This window comes from Lethenteron reissneri, chromosome 44, assembly GCF_015708825.2.
Source record: "Lethenteron reissneri isolate LAM-NWPU_2019-01 chromosome 44, ASM1570882v1, whole genome shotgun sequence".
Classification (NCBI taxonomy): Eukaryota; Metazoa; Chordata; class Hyperoartia; order Petromyzontiformes; family Petromyzontidae; genus Lethenteron; species Lethenteron reissneri.
In genome coordinates, this window is record NC_083822.1 from 115,840 (window position 1) to 137,828 (window position 21,989).

Sequence of the window (21,989 nt, forward strand, 5' to 3'; positions counted from 1 at the left end):
ACTCACTCACTCACACACTCACACAGACTCACTCACACAGACTCACACACTCACACAGACTCACTCACTCACACAGACTCACACACTCACACAGACTCACTCACACAGACTCACACACTCACACAGACTCACACACTCACACAGACTCACTCACTCACACAGACTCACACACTCACACAGACTCACTCACTCACACAGACTCACACACTCACACAGACTCACTCACAGACTCACACACAGACTCACTCACTCACACAGACTCACACACTCACACAGACTCACTCACTCACACAGACTCACTCACTCACACAGACTCACTCACTCACACAGACTCACACTCACACAGACTCACTCACACAGACTCACACATTCACACAGACTCACACACTCACACAGACTCACTCACTCACACACTCACACAGACTCACTCACTCACACAGACTCACTCACTCACACAGACTCACACAGACTCACTCACACAGACTCACACACTCACAGACTCACACACTCACACAGACTCACACACTCACACAGACTCACTCACTCACACAGACTCACACACTCACACAGACTCACTCACACAGACTCACTCACTCACACAGACTCACACACTCACACAGACTCACTCACACAGACTCACACACTCACACAGACTCACTCACACAGACTCACACACTCACACAGACTCACTCACACAGACTCACACACTCACACAGACTCACTCACACAGACTCACACACTCACACAGACTCACTCACTCACACAGACTCACAGACTCACACACTCACACAGACTCACTCACTCACACAGACTCACACAGACTCACTCACTCACACAGACTCACTCACTCACACAGACTCACACACTCACACAGACTCACTCACTCACACAGACTCACTCACTCACACAGACTCACACACTCACACAGACTCACTCACACAGACTCACACAGACTCACACACTCACACAGACTCACTCACTCACAGACTCACTCACTCACACAGACTCACACTCACACAGACTCACTCACACAGACTCACTCACACAGACTCACACAGACTCACACACTCACACAGACTCACTCACTCACACAGACTCACACACTCACACAGACTCACTCACACAGACTCACTCACTCACACAGACTCACTCACTCACACAGACTCACTCACTCACACAGACTCACACACTCACACAGACTCACTCACTCACAGACTCACTCACTCACACAGACTCACACTCACACAGACTCACTCACACAGACTCACTCACACAGACTCACTCACTCACACAGACTCACTCACTCACACAGACTCACACACTCACACAGACTCACTCGCAGACTCACACATTCACAAAGATCCCCCGTATATCCTGAACAGACTGTTGGGGCAAGTGCTGTTAGCGAGCACCTATGCACGGCACACGAGGGAGTGGGTATCCAGGACCACGCCCGGCCGCCTTTGTCTCCCTAGTGACGATGTTTACACAAAGCGCCGCGCTAACCGCTGCACCGCCGCTCCCCACTGTTACAGTGCAGCACTGTCCCCAGGTAAGATGGCCGCCCGCCCCCACGTGACTCGGCGTGCGCACTCGGCACGTGGTGTCAGCACCACGTGGTGTCACCCAGCGCGCGCGGTCTCGCGCCGCCATCACTGCTCACGGAGTCGCTGCCGCGTGAGTCTCTGGGCCTCTGTGTGAGTCTCTCTGTGTGAGAGTCTCTGAGTCTATGTGTGAGAGTCTCTGTGTGAGTCTCTGTGTGAGTCTCTGTGTGAGAGTCTCTGTGTGTGAGTCTCTGTGTGAGTCTCTGTGTGAGTCTCTGTGAGAGTCTCTCTGTGAGAGTCTCTGTGTGAGTCTCTGTGTGAGTCTCTGTGAGAGTCTCTGGGTGAGAGTCTCTGGGTGAGAGTCTCCGAGTCTCTGGGTGAGAGTCTCTGGGTGAGAGTCTCTGAGTCTCTGTGTGAGAGTCTCTGAGTCTCTGTGTGAGAGTCTCTCTGTGTGAGTGTCTGTGTGAGGGTCTCTCTGTGTGAGAGTCTCTGAGTCTCTGGGTGAGAGTCTCTGAGTCTCTGGGTGAGAGTCTCTGAGTCTCTGTGTGAGAGTCTCTCTGTGTGAGTCTCTGTGTGAGGGTCTCTCTGTGTGAGAGTCTCTGAGTCTCTGGGTGAGAGTCTCTGAGTCTCTGTGTGAGAGTCTCTGGGTCTCTGTGTGAGAGTCTCTGGGTGAGAGTCTGTGTGAGTCTCTGTGTGAGAGTCTCTGAGTCTCTGGGTGAGAGTCTCTGGGTGAGAGTCTCTGGGTCTCTGTGTGAGAGTCTCTGGGTGAGAGTCTCTGGGTCTCTGTGTGAGAGTCTCTGGGTGAGAGTCTCTGGGTCTCTGTGTGAGAGTCTCTGAGTCTCTGGGTGAGAGTCTCTGAGTCTCTGTGTGAGAGTCTGTGTGAGTCTCTGTGTGAGAGTCTGTGTGAGTCTCTGTGTGAGAGTCTCTGAGTCTATGTGTGAGAGTCTCTGTGTGAGAGTCTCTGTGTGAGAGTCTCTGTGTGAGTCTCTGTGTGAGAGTCTCTGTGTGTGAGTCTCTGTGTGAGTCTCTGTGAGAGTCTCTCTGTGAGAGTCTCTGTGTGAGTCTCTGTGTGAGTCTCTGTGTGAGTCTCTGGGTGAGAGTCTCTGGGTGAGAGTCTCCGAGTCTCTGGGTGAGAGTCTCTGAGTCTCTGTGTGAGAGTCTCTGGGTGAGAGTCTCTGAGTCTCTGTGTGAGAGTCTCTGAGTCTCTGTGTGAGAGTCTCTCTGTGTGAGTGTCTGTGTGAGGGTCTCTCTGTGTGAGAGTCTCTGAGTCTCTGGGTGAGAGTCTCTGAGTCTCTGGGTGAGAGTCTCTGAGTCTCTGTGTGAGAGTCTCTCTGTGTGAGTCTCTGTGTGAGGGTCTCTCTGTGTGAGAGTCTCTGAGTCTCTGTGTGAGAGTCTCTGGGTCTCTGTGTGAGAGTCTCTGGGTGAGAGTCTGTGTGAGTCTCTGTGTGAGAGTCTCTGGGTGAGAGTCTCTGGGTGAGAGTCTCTGGGTCTCTGTGTGAGGGTCTCTGGGTGAGAATCTCTGGGTCGCTGGGTGAGAGTCTCTGGGTCTCTGTGTAAGTCTCTGGGTCTCTGTGTGAGAATCTCTGTGTGAGAGTCTCTGGGTCTCTGTGTGAGGGTCTCTGTGTGAGAGTCTCTGGGTCTCTGTGTGAGAGTCTCTGTGTGAGGGTCTCTGTGTGAGAGTATCTGGGTCTCTGTGTGAGTCTGGTTCTGGTGCAAGAAACGCAAGAATGAAGCCTGCCAATGCCCCCCTCTGCTCCACGTGGCATGGCACTGCAGCAACTCCCCGCCCGTGTGGGCCCGTGCAGTTGCACCGCCTGCACACGCGGCAGGAGACGTGGCCGCTGGTGGTGTGCCGCGTGCTCGTAGTTTTAGTGGACTGTATCGTCCTTGCCCGCACAGGAAATCAAAGGTAATTGTTTATAGCACGGCCTACATGCGCGTGCGTTTTGTGTTTTAGTGTTTGTTCTTGCTCCGCACATCAGATTAGCACCATTGGCTACGTACGGTGCGAAAGAAGTTAGTTTAAATTTCTACATCCGTTAAAGGAGTAGATGATGGAAAATGTAAAACTGAAGTCTCGCGTAAGGCAGTGTGGCGCTTACAGAAAGACGCGCCTTTAGCTCGTGCAGTTACAGTCGTCTCAAGGAGACGCCACATGAAGATGCGTGAAGGTAATTTAATTTCTGACGGGGAGAAACAGCGGCAACTCGAAATATAAACCATTCTTGGGAGCCTCCTTTAGGTCAGTTCGGCCTTAAATGAGTACTCGGTTCATTGCGAGTGTAGATTCGGGAGACAAAGACGGCTGTGATTCTGCTTACACGACCACTAACAGCACGCTGCTGGCCTTCATAGAGGCTCACTCGCTACGCTTGATGTTCAGAGCTAAAAGTAGCGAATTGAGTCCCCGAAAGAAGATCTGAGCAGGCCATAAAATAAGGGACAATAAACTCAGAATAGTTTTTTACGCTTTTCATCGTCAACGCCTGCTGTTGTATCATTTCAAGCGGCATTGGTTCAACACAAGCATGTAAGAATTGTTCCAATACCACCAGGTAAATTAGTTGCTAGATGTACTGTTAATGTATGAAGTTCATAGTTTAAATAAAAGTAATCTAATGTCCGCGATTTTGAATTATCCGCGGCTGTCCTCCCTGTCAGCACGAATAATCGATAATCTACTTTATTAGCTGACGTCCAAAGAAAATCCTAAATGAATGAAAATCAGGTCTACGATTGTCATTCAATTATAGACCTGATTGAATGAAAATCAGGTCTATCGTCATAATTACAGACCCCTTAATCTGTGATGATGACGAGGAGTGGCCGCTTTCAAATGGGAAAAGTCGACGCTGTCTTTGCGCGTCAGGTGCTGCCTTAGCACTTGTTCTGATCCCATGCCTTGGTTGGGATTTTAAAAAATGTCTGTTTCCCAGTGGAGCCTGGGACGCGTCACGCAGCCGCCCCTACCTGCTGCCGGTGTGCGGACACGCGTCTCGTGTGGAGCATGCCTGCAGGACAAAGGCACGCGCACGCGCGGGCTGCGAGTTTGTGTGCCCGACCTGCAAGGTACAGCTACGACAGTCGTATGGCCACGTTGTGTACGAGTGTGTATGTCAGGGTGTTTGTATCTGCCTGCATGTGCACAATAGTGCAGCGGTTAGCGCTACGCTGCGCTACGAACCCGGCGACACGAGTTCGATTCCCGCTCATGGCCGCCAACACTGGTGACGATTATATGAACCAGTCCTGGACCTCCCCTAAAGTTGACTCGGCGTCAAATGAGTACCTGGTACAGTGTGTAAACAACGCCACTGGGGAGACAAAGGCGGCCGGGCTTGATGTTGGCCAAACACCCTCTCGCGCCGTGCCGGCCTTCATGGATGCTACTCACTATCGGCACTTGCCCCAACAGTCTGTTAAGGCTACACGGGGGATCTTTGTCTTTTGTATGTGAACGTGTTATCAAAACGCCTCTCGGCTGGTCTCGTGTGAAGTCCCCAGTGGTGTAACTGGGTGCTACTGCAGTGGATAAAACAACCTGCAAATATGAGCCAAAGATTTATTTGTTAACAGTGAAAGCGAAGTTTTTCAGGCATTGTCAAAAACATTTTGCAAGGGACCAGAATGGATGAATCCGAGTCAACGACACAAGATGTCGCTTGCTTCTGTCTGTGATTTGCAGTTACGAGTTTTACTCACTGCCACGTTTGCAATAGTTTCCTTGTATTTGGCAAGCAATCGGAGAGGGACAAACGATGATGCCATCTTTTTTGTACGCTTTCTCTTTTTGAAAATGTTGCCGCTTGACATTTTAATGGTACACTACCAAGCTGTCAGTTGAATATGTAGCAGGCTTTCGCGACCAATGTCCATAATCGAGGTTTTTGGGTTAGATTGCGTAAATATAATAAATGTCGTTAATCCCGGCACCACCCAATACGGTCAATTAGTAAGGTTTGTCACGTAACCAAAACATGCCAATTCATGACTAGTACAGCACATCGTTGGAAAGTAAAGATGTATTAAAATACAGGAAAATATATTGTTATACGGCATTCTACAATCTGGAATGCTCTTCACTAACCAGCATCTGTCGTAAACGGCAATGCGAATCTTCCTTCATGTACAGACAGTCCCCAGGTTGCGAAAGATCTAACTTGAGGAAATCTAACCTAATGGGAATGCTTCCATAAATCACGTAACAATAAAACATCGATATTCAGACATTCTTGCGTTAATTACGTAAGCGCAAATATTGCAGCACAGTGAGGTTTGCGGATGAATACCGTGGAGCGAGACGTAAGGCGAGGGGCAACCTTACGCCTCGCTTGAGCTCCACGAGGGTTAAGGCATTTATTGTCGTCTTATGTAATTCTTTCATTTCGTAGCATTATGTCATTGCTTGTTTTATATGCTGAGAGCTTGTTTTTCCCCATGTTTCTATTGCTAGTTTTCTTCATTTAAGTTTATTTCATGAGTTTTTTTACTGTATGTACTTTATTTAACACAATTCTACTTCAGTTGCTTATGCACTCAGCCCAGTATCAAGGGGTTATCTGTGTTGTGTCCAGCCCCATGGCAAGGGGGGGGGGGGGTAATCTGTGTTTTGTCCAGCCCCGTGGCAAGGGGGTATCTGTGTTTTGTCCAGCCCCATGGCAAGGGGGGGTATCTGTGTTGTGTCCAGCCCCGTGGCAAGGGGGTATCTGTGTTGTGTCCAGTCACATGGCAAGGGGGGTATCTGTGTTGTGTCCAGCCCTGTGGCAAGGGGGGGTATCTGTGTTGTGTCCAGCCCCGTGGCAAGGGGGGGTATCTGTGTTGTGTCTAGCCCCGTGGCAAGGGGGGGTATCTGTGTTGTGTCCAGCCCCGTGGCAAGGGGGGTATCTGTGTTGTGTCCAGCCCCGTGGCAAGGGGGGTATCTGTGTTGTGTCCAGCCCCGTGGCTAGGGGGGTATCTGTGTTGTGTCCAGCCACATGGCTAGGGGGGGTATCTGTGTTGTGTCCAGCCCTGTGGCAAGGGGGGGGGTATCTGTGTTGTGTCCAGCCCCGTGGCAAGGGGGGGGGGGTATCTGTGTTGTGTCCAGCCTTGTGGCTAGGGGGGGTATCTGTGTTGTGTCCAGCCCCGTGGCTAGGGGGGGGTATTGGTGTTTTGCGATGACGCCTACTCACACCTTCGTCTCCTTCGTCAGGTCCCCGGCCTCCTACCTGCAGCCCGACGAAGCGCTTGGAAATTTCCTACCCACGTGAGCATGACCGCTCTCCCCCTCGCCTCTGCGGCCGCTCGGCTCATCTCCGTGTGCGCGATAATGCGTGGTGACATGTTTATTGCATTTCTCTTTTTTTATACTAACTGCTATAAACTAAACTTTTTTTATTTTAAGTGCCTACTGAACTATATAGCTATTTTTCAGAAGTGACCTGGCTACTGTAATAAAAGACTCCGTTGGTCACTGTTGGTCTCCTTTGGCCTTTTATTTAGTTTCTTTCTCCGCACCCCGCTGGTCCTGTCCGCGGACCAGCGTCGTCTAGCGCGCGCCCCGCACGCGCGACCTCATCGGCTCCTCCACTCTTCCTCACACCCCGCTAGTCCTGACAGGACCAGCGTCTCCTCGCGCGCGCCCACGCACGCTCCTCCGTTAGCTCCTCCACTCCCGCACTCCGCTGGCCGACGGCGTGCTGAAGGTCCTTCGGCCACGTGGCCGATGGCGCGGATCTCCTCTCACCACCCAACGTGGCTCAGCCTCTTTACTCCGCAACTCCCCCGATCTCTTCCGAGCTCCCACTTCTATCCTCTCCCCCACGTGACCCTGACTCCTCCCCTTCCGGATCGTCAGATACGGCCTTCCCATACTGCCCTGCTGGCTCCACCCCCATTCACCTCGCTTCCAATTGGAGCCGAGGTGAACGGCGGCCCCTCCCACACGCCCCCCATACCGGGCTCCGCCCCCCAATAACCCGGGCCGTGTGATTGGGCCAGAGCCCAGCAGCAAACCCCATTTACGCTCTCATTTCACTACAAATAATAGTTCAACGAAGGGGCTTATGTGCAAATTTTAATTAGCCAAATACTATTAAGGCATCTTGAATCTAAATGTAGAGGGGAAAACCAGAGGACCCAGAGAAAAATCCACGCGACTGCGGAGGGAACATGCAAACTCCAAATTTACAGCAGGCGTCAGGGTCGGGATGGAACCCACGCCCTCCTGTATACCACGCCACCATGACACTATACTGCCAGCCACCGTCCAACATTCACAAGGTTCAGAAATTCCCTTCGCGGCCTGCGGAACACGCTGCAGATAAAGTTATATAGGGCGGGCACAGAGTACCCACAGTTCCCAGTGTCCACCCCCTACCCACAAGCCTCACCCTTCCCTACCCACAAGCCTCGTCCCTCACCACTCCCTTATCACAATCCTCACCCTTCCCTACTCCCTACCCACAAACCTCACCCATCCCCTACCCACAAGCATACAGGCACCACTCGCGTGGGCGCAACGTGCACAGGTGCAATGCAGGCAGGCCCAATACATAGTGGCATTGCTCAAGATTGCTTTATCAGATCCTCAGTAAGTCTGCACTCCAGCTAACATTGTAGATCGCGGCGCAGACAGCCGAGTTACATGGAAGCGCTAGAGTTTGCTCTACACGGAGCGTTAACGGCCCGCCTCCATTCCGAGCATGCGTGGAAGCGTGCTCAGCAGCGTCAAAGCGAGCCGCCGTGAGTTGGGCAAGAACGTTGACAGCCCTGACCATGTGGAACGTGGCTCGTTCAGATGGCGTGGCGAGCTTTCACTCACTCTAGCGGCGTTGTGACTCGTTGGGGCCGCTCCGTGTCAATGACCCGCGGCGGTCTCGACTGTTGCCCAGCCCAGGACTCTGGGCCTCAATAGCCTATGCAGAGCCAAAGCCCTCCAAAACGTTGACCTGCAGCATGTTGCGTGGCAGAAAGGGAATTGCTGAATGTTACGAGGAATGTTGGACCAGTGGCTCGTGGTATGGACTAGAGAAACAAGTTTTCCATTCATGAAAAATGTAACGTGATCTATTTGGTGTTTGAACATCTTAAGACATGTTTTATTGCCAGAAAGGGTAAAACTTATTGTTATTCTTTATACTTCGATACTGGAGGAAGGGCCTTTGCTATTGATGCCCCCAGGGTCTGGAATGCTGTTGCAAATAAATTGAAACTTGAGTCACTACCTATGAGATCTTCACTCAAAACTGCTTTAGAGGAGTTGTACACCCCTAGCTGCCAGTGCTATTCAGTGACCTAAAATAAAATGTTTCGCTCCGGATGATCGCTACAAAGTATGACCTGTGTTTTGATTTAGTGTGCTGATCTTAAAGGTGCATTGAAAAATTACAATACTCCGATTGATGCTCCTGCTGTTGTGGAGTGACTCATGCAGCCAGCTATGGCTGCAGGGTTTTGGTAGTACATGTTGTTTATGCCATTTATTGTGAAAATTCCGTCAGTTCCTATGATTGCTTTTTCATTGCCTTCATGGCTTTATTTTGGTGATTTCGAAAAGTGTATTGGTTTAGCCATGTTTGTGTTGTTGTAGTACAGAGTTAGACTGATGGCCTTAATCTAAGTTGTCTTGTGGTTGTTGTTGTTGTTTGACTTGCATCCCACTGGCATTTTTGCACACAGCGTTGGTGTACGGTGTTTTTTCTGAAATATTTTTGCTGTCTTTTCTTGGATTTTCTGTTTGCACTTAGTCACATATTCACTTTAAGATGTTTTTTTTGTTCATGTTTTTGTTTTTTGTTTGTTGCGGTTGCACCCGATTCAAGAGCTGAATGGCTCACAGGGCTATACCTAATAAATGAACTTGAACTTGAACTTGACAACAAGGTCCCATGACAAGTTAAAAAAACAATTCCACAAATGACTAAACTCCCTAAGTCTTCGTAACAGCCGTGCCTCATTGCTTTGTGTAGCAGCGCCACCGTGTGGATGGAGCCTCATAGCACTTGGAGTGTGGCATTTTTTTTATTGTGTGTGGACATCGCGTTGCGGCCTGTGTGTGCGGGGCGTGCAGGCTGAAGGAAATGCTGGAGGAGCGATTTGGTGGGAAACCTCGGCCGCTCTACCCTGAGCGGCCGCTCGCGCAGGGCGGCCGCGGCGCTGGTGTCTGGCACCTATCTTGTCGAGGGCTCTGTACAGCACAAACCACTGCACCTGGGCCACGGCCCGAATCCAAAGCCTCCGTTCTGACGGTCAGATTCAGGTCTGTTCCCGTAGTCGAGTTCACGTTAAAATTTATGCTGGGCAATGAGTTGATTGAAACCTAGAGATGTAAAATAGCAGACAGGTCACTTCTGTCACCAGGCCTTTTAGCTGCGTTCCAACCAAGGCTTTACATATTTCCACACCTCCGATTAGCACAGTTGGCTATGTACGGTGCGAAAGAAGTTCAACATAAATATTCATAAGTTTGTTTACCCCAAGAAGACCTCAAGCTTTCACGACCATTATCCATAATCGAGGTTTTTGGGTTAGACGACGTAAATATGAATGTGTCGTTAAACCCGCCACCGCCAACACAGCCAATTACTGTAGTAAGGTTTGTCACGTAATCAAAACGTGCTAATTCGTTACTAGTTCAGCACACTGGTGTGTTCGACAGTAAACCCCCAACATTTACAATTCAATACTCTTTGGTTCTTTTGGTAAAGTCACGTAGGTATAAAATAAAATTTACAATTCGAGTACGACGTTTTGTCAGTAATTCCAACTCACATCAACAGGCGATAGCCAGGGTTGTTAAGAGCGAAGCAGGAGGATTTCTCAAGAGATAAATGTGATGTCTCACTTGTGGGGCAATTAGGCCGAAGGCCGGGGGGGGGGGAGGTTATAAATGCATATAAATTACAATGGATATCCAATATCGGTTGGGTTATTCATAGGATAATCAACAGACATACATTCACATTATGCATGCACACCATGCATATCCATCCTGCCGTTTTTGGTTGCAAGAAAGACGGGTTTTTTTTATTCCAGCGTTCAGATAGTTGCCCAGTACCAGTTACGTTGCCATGGCGTGTTGTAGGCTGAAGCATTGACGCTAGAGGATGACCGAAACTGAATTTCTGGTTTCGGCCCAAACCGAAACCAGACCGAAAGTTAAATATTGGCTTTTGGCCGAAACCGAAGCCGAAACCGAAAGTTGAACTTCACTTTCGGCCGAAACCGAAAGTTTAACTACACTTTCGACCGAGACCAAAACAGAAAGGTTTATAACCAAAGTTACCGAACACAAGATTTATGAAATACTAGCTTTACTACCCGGCTTCGCCCGGGACTTGGATTCACCACGGCCAGCTGCCTTTGTCTCCCCAGTGGCGATGTTGACACACCACTTACTCGTTTGAGGCTGAGTCGACCTAGGGGAGGCCCAGGACCAGTTCAAATAATCGTCACCGGCGGTGGCCATGAGTGGGAATTGAACTTTGGTCGTCGGGTTCGTAGCGCAGCGCGCGAATCGCTACGCAGTCGCTGCCCCCCCCTACATACACACAGGATAAGGACAAAAATCCACCATGTAGCCTGTGAGACTGTAGGGGGCAAGTGCTGTTAGCGAGTACCTATGAAGGCCGGCATGGCACACGAGGGGGTGGGTGGCCAGCACCACGCCATGTTCGTAGCGCTAAGCGCTACACATGCGCGGGTGACATGACAGATGTGACGTCACAGCTCGCTTGCCGTGCAAAATATATGCATTATTGCACCCCCCCCCCCCCAAAAAAATAATACCAAAGTGTATGCATGGTGTACAGTATGGAAAGTACCCACATGGCAAATTTAAAGTTTGTTGCATGTCGGGAAGTACGCTAAACATTTTGAACAGACACATTCACAAATTTTCATTTTTTATATATAGGTCATGATGCAATGCTACTTTAATAAAAAATGTATCTAGAACTAATCATTCAGAGCCTGCAGTAAGAGTCGTTAAATATCAAATCTTTAGGTGTTACTTGGTGATTATATCTAAACAAACGAATGTTGTAGTTAAGAAATACCAGTTTTTCCGCATTCTCGCCCAGCAGGTTGCTGTTTCTTGCATCAGAATCGACTTTAGTGATTAACTGCTCCGTTTATTAAGTTTAATTTTCTACTTCACTCAGATTCGTAATTTTGTTATCACTAATTCGCTACGTAACTATTAACTAACTGAATAACAATATTGTCAGATTTCAATTTAAAGCTTTCGTGACTGCAGGGATTCATCTTCTTGGTTCTTTCGGTAAAGTCACATAGAAGGGAAATAATAAAATAATAAAAATAAAACATAATAAAATAATTCTCACGACGTTTCAGCCACAACGCAAGCAGCTGTCCTCAGGTGAAGAATTCTTCATTTTTTTATTATGTTTTATTTTTATTATTTTATTACTTCCCTTCTAAGTGACTTTACCGAAAGAACCAAGAAGAATATTGTCAGACTTCGAATCTCTGTATCAACACGCGTGTAGACTGAAGAGAACGCAACACATAAGCCAAGGCGGGCAGGCGGCTGGAAACAGACAACAACGGCACTTTGTTGTCGTCCCGCCAAAGAGACTCCACCCACGGATGCAAAAGCAGGCTGCCGTCTGTTGACATTAACAGACCATCGTTGCGGCTGTAACCTCGCTCCCAAGCTGCTGCTGATGTGTTTTTGCAGCCTATCGCAGGATTGCCTAGCGCCGACTGACCGGCCGATAGGCAGAGAGATAAACGTAGCACTAGCGTTATATTCTAAAAATAGATCTTCGGTTGACCGAAAGTCAATATCAGGTTCGGCCGAAATCGAAAGTAAACCGAAAGTAAAAAATGTACTTTCGGCCGAAACCGAACGTATGTCGAAAGTGGCCATTTGCCAACTTTCGGCACCGAAACCGAATTTCGGTCGGCCTTTACTTTACGCATCACCTCTGTGCGACCGACTGGGGATCGCAGCAACTTGAAAAGGTGATCAAATGTACAAGAGGGGTTGGTATGAATCCTATAGCTATTTGGGACTTAGCTTGGAAAAACAAAACCAAGCATGTGTTTATCAAAGGATTATTCAATATTGGGCCAAAACAGGATTGTTGATTACAGTAGACTCTCCATTTTCCACACTAATGACCGGGAGGATGGCCACGGCTAATTCAAAATCGTGGATAATCCCAAATATTCATCTTCCGTGGATCTCTATGCCAAAAACCACTAAAGTATAGTGGTATAAGTTATGTTTAAGTTAAGAAAATTGAGTTGGTTAATGAATTAAACTAAAATTGTAGAACTCACGATAGATCGATGTGCGTGCTCAATGATAACAATTTCCTGCTTCCGCGCAGACGACTCGGCCCACAAAGGGGACAGCAGCAGAGCCACGTCAATCAACATCAATCATTGCAATGGACAATTTTACGTGATTGCATTTACTGATCTGACCGAGGTGGTGGCACGTGCCTGTAAACTCATGGGGCTGACAGGTGGCAGTATAGAAAGTTGGGGCACGTGACTTGTCTGTGCGGCCCTGTGAATGTTGTCCCCTTGTGCTCGTGGGCTTTCGCTCATTACTCAGTGCTGCAAAGCAGTGGCAATGGGAGCCAAGTACAGTAGACTCTCGATTGTTCGCGCTAATTAGGGGAGGACGGCTGCACTAAGACCCATAGAATCATACACAGACACACAGCCTCACAGCCTCACACAGACACCCATTGACTCACACAGAAACCCAAAGACTCACGCAGGAACAATATACTTGCACAATGACCCTTAGAATCTCACACAGACACACAGCCTCACACAGACACCCATTGACTCGCACAGAAACCCAAAGACTCGCACAGAAACAATATACTTGCACAAAGACCCATAGACTAACACAGCGACGCATAGACTCACACAGAGACCCATACACTCACATAGGGACAATATACTTGCACACAGACACAGACACCGAGACCCAATGACACACACAGAGAAAAAAATCCCACAGAGACCCATAGACTCACACAGATACCCATAGACTCACACAGAGACCCATAACCTCACACATAGACCCATACACCCACACATAGACCCATACACCCACACAGAGACCTATAGACTCAAACATATACCCATAGACACACACAGAGACCCATAGACTCACACAGAGACCCATAAACTCACACAAAGACTATACTTGCCCAAAGACCCATAGAATCACAGGAAGACACATTGGCAAACACAGAGACACAGACTCGCACAGAGACACAGACACCCATTGACTCACACAAATACCCAAAGACTCACACAGGGACAATATACTTGCAAATAGACCCATGGAATCAAAAACCCATAGACTCACACAGAAACAATATACTTTCACAAAAAACCAATTGACTCACACAGAGACCCATAGACTCACACAGAAACAATATACTTTCACAAAAACCCATTGAATAACACAGAGACACAAATACACACACAGACCCATGGACACACACAGGGACAATATACTTACAAAAAGACCCATAGAATCGCACAGGGACATTAACTCACACAGAGACAATAGACTCACAAAGGGACAATATACTTGCACAAAGACCCATAGAATCATACACAGACACACAGCCTCACACAGACACCCATTGACTCACACAGAAACAATATACTTTCACAAAAACCCATCGAATCACACAGAGACACAGACATACATCGACTCATAGATTCACACAGGGACAATATACTTGCACAAAGACCCATATAATCACATAGAGACCCATAGACTCACACACAGACACACAGCCTCACACAGACACCCATTGACTCACACAGAAACCCAAATACTCACTCACTGGGACAATATACTTGCAAATAGACCCACAAAATATCACACAGACACACAGCCTCACACAGACACCCATAGACTCACACAGATACCCATAGACTCACACAGAGACCCATAACCTCACACATAGACCCATACACCCACACATAGACCCATACACCCACACAGAGACCCATAGACTCAAACATATACCTGTGGGGGCCGTTGGCCCCCGGGGTCCCTCCCGCCTGCATCCCCTATTCCATTTACGTTACCCCACCTCCTTATTTACCCGCTACGGTTTCGCCGGCATTCGAACACGACGCCCCTACTGTTACAGCCTCGCGCCGCGCTCCCACGCTGCGAGCATACGTGCGCACAGCATCATCAATCAGACGGCACACTCCCCCTCTTTACACCGCTACGTACAGCTCTCGCACGCTGCGAGCGTGTGCCCGTCTATAGCCCTGTGCGGCACTCGCCTCCACGTCGAATAACCACGTTACCAATGCGCATCCGTATCCGACACATAACGAACGTATGCGCACTCACGCATACAGCTCCCCGCGGCACTCCCTCACCACTGAATACTCGCGTTATGATCGCGCACCTGTATCACACACGGAGTGAACACACGCGACACCCACTCTCGCGCCACTCTGCGCAGCGCTCCCCCGAGGCGAGCCGCAGCACTACACTCACCCCTGACTACTCGCGTTATGATCGCGCACCTGTATCGCACACGGGGTGGACGCACGCACACACACGCAGCTCCCCACGCGACACACTGCTCAACAAGATCACGCGAGACCACGCTTCGCTATTAATGATTTATTATCTGCTACCTGCGAATTAGATGTTAAATCAGTGAGTCGACGAGGCTGGCCTACGCTGATACCTTTATACCTATTCCCGATTTATCTGCTATGATTCTAATTCACCTTCTTACTCACTGTTAGAAGTATTCGGCGTCCTGTGGCTTTTCCTCTATGCCGTCGCGACACGTCACGCGGACGTCCGGAGGGCAGAGCTGGGAGCCAACTTGCACGCGTGCCTCTTGAAGAGAAGTGAGAGCCTCTCCCTTGCTGCGATCCCTTTTATCCTCTGTCCCGTACTCCCAAAGGCGCTCCGCTCATGAGCGGCGCATATGCTAATTAATCCTCTGTCCGCGCGGCGTAAACTCTAAACAATCGCTCGCGCACCTCCTGCACGCGCACGGCGGCTCCGCAGCGCCCCTGACACGCCAATCAATGTCCTGCCCGCGCGGCGCAAACTCCAAACAATGGCTCGCGCACCTCTTGCACGCGCACGGCGGCTCCGCGGCGCCTCCACGGTGCTTTTAAATGCTAATCAGTGTGCGGCGTGCGCGGCGTAAATCCCAATTAATCCCTTACCCTCCCTAACAATGGGGCCTGCGCGCTCAAGCGCAACCATCCCAACCTTCCGTGACTATGCGCAAGAGCCCCTGCGGTCCTGCTACTCATGCTATCCCGTCCTTCCCCTGCTTGTCTCGTCGACCCGTGGGGGTGTGTGTGGGGGGAAATGCGCCTCAACCGCGGTGGCCGAATGCCCCACGCCGCGACCACACCACACTAAGGCCAGTCGCAGCGCCGCGGCGCAACGTAGCACGGGGGAGGTCGTCCAATTCCCTGATCGCCGGAAACCGTGAGAGTTAATCCCGATAAGGGTTTCTCGGATAAAAACCGGCCGATCAGGTGATCTCCCCTTCCAGCTCTATGGGAGGGGGAAAATGCGTGCGGGTGTGTTCATGTGAGGTGAGGTGGGGGGGACGCGGGGTCGGCTCCGTTGCTTGGTGGTGGCGAGGTCGGGGATTGGGCGCCTCCCGAACGGCTTCGTGGCGGCGGCATCACATACCCATAGACACACAGAGACCCATAGACTCACACAGAGACCCATAGCTCACACAAAGACTATACTTGCCCAAAGACCCATAGAATCACAGGAAGACACATTGGCAAACACAGAGACACAGACTCGCACAGAGACACAGACACCCATTGACTCACACAAATACCCATCGAAACACATAGACAATATACTTGCAAATAGACCCATAGAATCTCACACAACCACACAGCCTCACACAGACACCCATTGACTCGCACAAAGACCCATAGACTCACACAGAAACAATATACTTTCACAAAAACTCATTGAATAACACAGAGACACAAATACACACACAGAGACCCATGGACACACACAGGGACAATATACTTACAAAAAGACCCATAGAATCGCACAGGGACATTAACTCACACAGAGACAATAGACTCACAAAGGGACAATATACTTGCACAAAGACCCATAGAATCATACACAGACACACAGCCTCACACAGAGACCCATAGACTCACACAGAAACAATATACTTTCACAAAGACCCATTGAATCACACAGAGACACAGACATACATCGACTCATAGATTCACACAGGGACAATATACTTGCACAAAGACCCATATAATCACAGAGACCCATAGACTCACAGAGACCCATAAACTCACACAAAGACAATATACTTGCACTAAGACCCATAGACTCACACACAGACACACAGCCTCACACAGACACCCATTGACTCACACAGAAACCCAAATACTCACTGGGACAATATACTTGCAAATAGACCCATAAAATATCACACAGACACACAGCCTCACACAGACACCCATAGACTCACACAGACACCCATAGACTCACACAGAGACCCATAACCTCACACAAAGACCCATAGACTCACACAGAAACAATATACTTTCACAAAAACCCATTGAATAACACAGAGACACAAATACACACACAGACCCATGGACACACACAGGGACAATATACTTACAAAAAGACCCATAGAATCGCACAGACATTAACTCACAGAGACAATAGACTCACAAAGGGACAATATACTTGCACAAAGACCCATAGAATCATACACAGACACACAGCCTCACACAGACACCCATTGACTCACACAGAAACCCATAGACTCACACAGAAACAATATACTTTCACAAAGACCCATTGAATCACACAGAGACACAGACATACATCGACTCATAGATTCACACAGGGATAATATACTTGCACAAAGACCCATATAATCACATATAGATACCCATAGACTCACACAGAGACCCATAAACTCACACAAAGACAATATACTTGCACTAAGACACAGACTCACACACAGACACACAGCCTCACACAGACACCCATTGACTCACACAGAAACCCAAATACTCACTCACTGGGACAATATACTTGCAAATAGACCCATAAAATCTCACACAGACACAGCCTCACACAGACACCCATTGACTCACACAAAGACCCATAGACTCACACAGAAACAATATACTTTCACAAAAACCCATTGACTCACACAGAAACCCATAGCCTCACACAGAAACAATATACTTTCAGAAAAAAACCCATTGAATCACACAGACACATAGACATACACACAGACCCATAGACTCACACAGGGACAATTTACTTGCACATTGTCCCATAGAATCACACAGAGACACATAGACACACACAGAGACCCATAGACTCGCACAGGGACAATTTACTTGTACTTTTCAAATATACTGCCACCACCTCCTCTTGTTTGCCCGTCTCATCAACATATATTCAATCCTTAAATTTCTATTAGGCTAGGGAATTATACGTGAGGTAAGCCATGTTTCAGACAGACAGAAGATGTCTGGATAAAGATGATTGAATTCAATCTTGAATTGCTCAAATTTTGCTTTCTGGCCTCTAATATTGATGTGGGCAATGCCAACACCCTGTCGGTATTTTAAATCTATTGAGTTACATGGTGAGTGATGGGGAAGGTGTGGCACTAATGCAACCAGGATTGGTTTGAACACCCAACATAATCAACAATATAAACATTGATTGTTTTAGAATGTATTTTCTACTAGAGTGCCATCCTAAATGGCGTTTTCTGGCATATAGAGAGGTATGTTTGTGATTCATATTTAAGCTTCATATAACAGGAGGTTACGTATGAAACAAATATGAATTGTAGAATATTGAAGACTGCAAGAACAAAATGAACATAATATAGGAGATGCATTGTTTGAGAAAGTATGTGGGTTTGTTGTGTCTGATGAATGAGGTCACATTGTCAGAGAATTTGATGGGTTGGCTGACAATGGGGTAAAAAGACAGCTGATTTACTGGGTGGGAGACCAGCAGCAGTCTGCTCTACCGGTCCTCAACAGCCCAGTAGCAGCACATACAGCAGCCAGGGGAGGACCTCTTTCGAGTGGGAGCTCATCCCAGGGTCTTGACCGCGATCTGACAGCTGAGCTCGGGTGGGTTGAAGATGCGCATGAGGTCCCCAAGCTGGTGGAGCGGCACGCCGCCCATCCAGCTGTAGTGCCATAGATGGGCCACACTTACCAGCAGTGGTGGACAGGGCCCATCTGCAGGTAGCTCGAACCCCCAGGGGAGGGGCCACTGTACCAGCCCAAGAGGGGCGGGGCTTGCTGGGGGCTCTCGGATCCTAGACAGCTAAGCCCCTTGGCGCCACCAATGGGGGGGGGCTGTGTGTGCTCTGTGGGGTATCTAGGGGCACACACAATCCCACCCCTCGATGGGCAAGAGGCATAAAAGGGCCGCTCCCTGGTCGATCGGGGCCAGTCGCAGCTCAAGTCCCAAGACCAGCCAGCTTAGGACCCTGGACCCCCTCGTCCCGCTTGTCCTTGTAAGGGCCGGGACGCTGTGCGGGCCAGTGGTGGGACTCTGGGACTCCCGGCTCTACGTCCTTGCAAGGGCGAGTTCCGAGGAAGCCAGAGTCTAGACCCGCACCTTGGCTGGGTCGGGTCAGGTAGCCTCCCCTCGGGTAATTGTAGCCGGAGGACCCCAGAGCGTAGCTAGAGTCAGGTACGCTAAGAGTAGGCTGTGTCGCTAGGCTGTGTCGCTAGGCTGTGTCGCTGGCTGTGTACCTAGGCTGTGTACCTAGGCCGTGTACCTAGGCCGTGTACCTAGGCCGTGTACCTAGGCCGTGTACCTAGGCCGTGTACCTAGGCCGTGTACCTAGGCTGTAACAGAGTATCAGGACTGTTGGAGTGTTGTATTATAATAAAGAAGTTACCTCTACAAGTGTCTCCGGAACCCATTACACAGCTGCTGCTGGATAACTGGATGCGCATCTTGGCCGCCAGCTGCTCGGCCTCACTGCGTGTTCGGCACAACAGCGCCTCTACGCTGAAGCCATTGTTAAGCAGCAGTGACACGAGCAGCCGGGCCGTGAGCCCCATGTTGAACACCCCCCACATTTGGGCAGCCTGGCTCCCTCGCTTTGTCTCTCCCAGCTCCTCATCCTGGTCCCAAGCTTGAGTCTCTCCCAGGGGTCCCAGGTGATGGTGATGACTGGTGGTGCTGGTTACTCTTATTGGTGGTGACTGGTGGGGGTGATTGGTAGTGAAGATGACTGGTGGTGATAGTGACTTCGTGGTGACTGATGGTTACTATTGATGGTGGTGGCTGATGGTTGTGCTAGCGGTAGTGTAGAGGTTAACGCGCTGTGCAACATATGTATCGATCCGAATTCGATTTCTGCTCATGGCCAACGAGAGTGACGATTATCTTAACTGTTCCTGGGCCTCCCCGACGTCGACTCAGCCTCCAATGAGTATGTGGTGTGGTGTGTAAACATCTCCACTGGGGAGAAAAATGCTGCCAGGCGTGTTGCTGGCCACCTAACGTCGTGTACTGTGCCGGCATTAATAGGTGATCACTAACAGCACTTGCCTCAACAGTCTGTTAGTTAAGTATATACGGGGGATCTTTTTTTATATGATGATGAGCATGATGGTGGTGATGTCTAATAGTGCTCCAGTGTGATGATGGTGATGACTGTAACATAGTGATTGAGATGATGATGCAATGGTGGTGGTGGTTGGAGGTGACTGATGAAAGTTGCTGTTGTGATGGACCTGTCTCCTTGTCACACCTCTCTACTCAAACTTACTCACCTGGGTCTGTCTCCTTATCACACTCACCTTTACTTATGTAATAAAGGTCGTGGAAGCGACTTCTGGAATCCGGTCTTTATTTGTCTTTCGTTCACAACACTCCCATCTTACTCCTTCACGCTGCTGACAGACAGCGTGAGAGGGAGAGAGAGAGACGCGCGCGGCCACGTGGCAGCCTGGACCCCGCTCCAGCGTGGCCTCACCCTCCGTTCCAGATCTGACCACGTGTTGTCCGTCTCCACCCCTTTTAATACCCGGGTCACGTGGTACCTTTCCACCAATCCTGGTTAACCTCTATAGAATCTTCTAGACTCCATCGTACGCTCCCAGGACCACGCCCCTGACTCGTCCCCCCATTGGCTGTGGCTAAAGCCAGCAGAACCAATCCTCTACTTACAGATGTCACCTTCCCATTACGTCAGGGCCACGCCCCTAGACTTCCCCCCATTGGCTATGGGCCAGGACCGGCAGAGCCAATCATCGTAACGAGGTGTGATCCATCAGCAACCCGGATATATCCTCACATTACAATTACACTCCTGTCTCTACCCATACTCATCTGGATTTGTCTCTGTCACACCTCTCTACCACGTTCACTCACCCTGGGTCTGTCTCACTGTCACACTCACCTTTCTACCCACACTCACCTGGATCTGTCTCACTGTCACACTCACTTCTTCCCACGCTCACCTTGGTCTGTCTTACTGTCACACTCACCTCTCTACCCACACTTATCCGGGTCTGTCTCACAGTTGCTGCTCATCCTCCCGTCGTCAACACTGAAGTATTTCCGAACAACACGCGGTTCAACCCGAAAGCACTTCAGAGAGCTACATGGGCTCAAACCCCAGGCCCTACACAGTCCTGTGATGCGTCTTATTTTTATTATCCATATTATGTGTGGCAAAGGCATGTGGCAGACTAAAAAATATAACACAAGGCTGTCCATACAGGGTGTTAGGCCTGGGGCAAATCACAGTGTGGGCCCCCCGACGCCTTCAAACTCAACCGGAAGTTTTACATCTGACTCCTCTATGACATTGAAGCGCAGGGCCCCCCCAATGCTCGCGTACACATTGCAGACCTCCTAGTAAATCCATGCTTTGACGTGGACCTCCCCACGCCGTGCAGGTCGAGGAGGTTAGTTGACTGAATGTTGCCATGTCGCTCCGTGTGGGATGGGGAGGGAAGCTGCTGCCTCGGGACCAGTTTAGACATCGCTCATCTCTGATGTTGACCTTGGCCAAGAATCCAACGTCGATTTGCTGGGTTCACAAGGTGGCGTGCTAACCGCTGTACAGGAGCTCAATGGTCCTGTGTTGCATCACAGGACCAATGGGAGATGGTGATGAGTCGGAGACCTTTATTCAGCAGATGATGGTTGATGAAGATGATGATGGCAAAGTTGACTTATTTCACCAGCTACTGAACATTAACCCGTGTGTTTGTAACAAAGCCCTAGGTCCTCTGCCACTCCATCGCAAATCGCACATTGGCACAGCTGGTGGTGGTGGTGGTGGCGGAGCATCGCGTGACGCCGGCGCTGCGAGTCTCGGCCCCACAGGGCGCTGGCTGGGCCGGGTGGAGGAGCCGCGTGAGGAAGCATGTCACCCCCTGTACCCAGGCATGGTG

The 21,989-nt window shown here is 49.6% G+C and overlaps 1 long non-coding RNA gene across 2 annotated transcripts; it reads left to right on the forward strand.

The window, feature by feature from the left end:
* Window positions 1–1,623: 1,623 nt before the first annotated feature.
* Window positions 1,624–21,391, forward strand: LOC133353634 (uncharacterized). Of its 2 annotated transcripts, none has more exons than XR_009756421.1 (4): window positions 1,624–1,677; window positions 4,481–4,613; window positions 6,733–6,786; window positions 9,592–21,391. It is a non-coding gene; the product is annotated as an uncharacterized LOC133353634 (long non-coding RNA). The 2 variants fall into 2 exon arrangements; XR_009756420.1 differs by lacking the exon at window positions 1,624–1,677 and adding an exon at window positions 3,103–3,453.
* The last annotated feature ends 598 nt before the right edge of the window (window positions 21,392–21,989 follow it).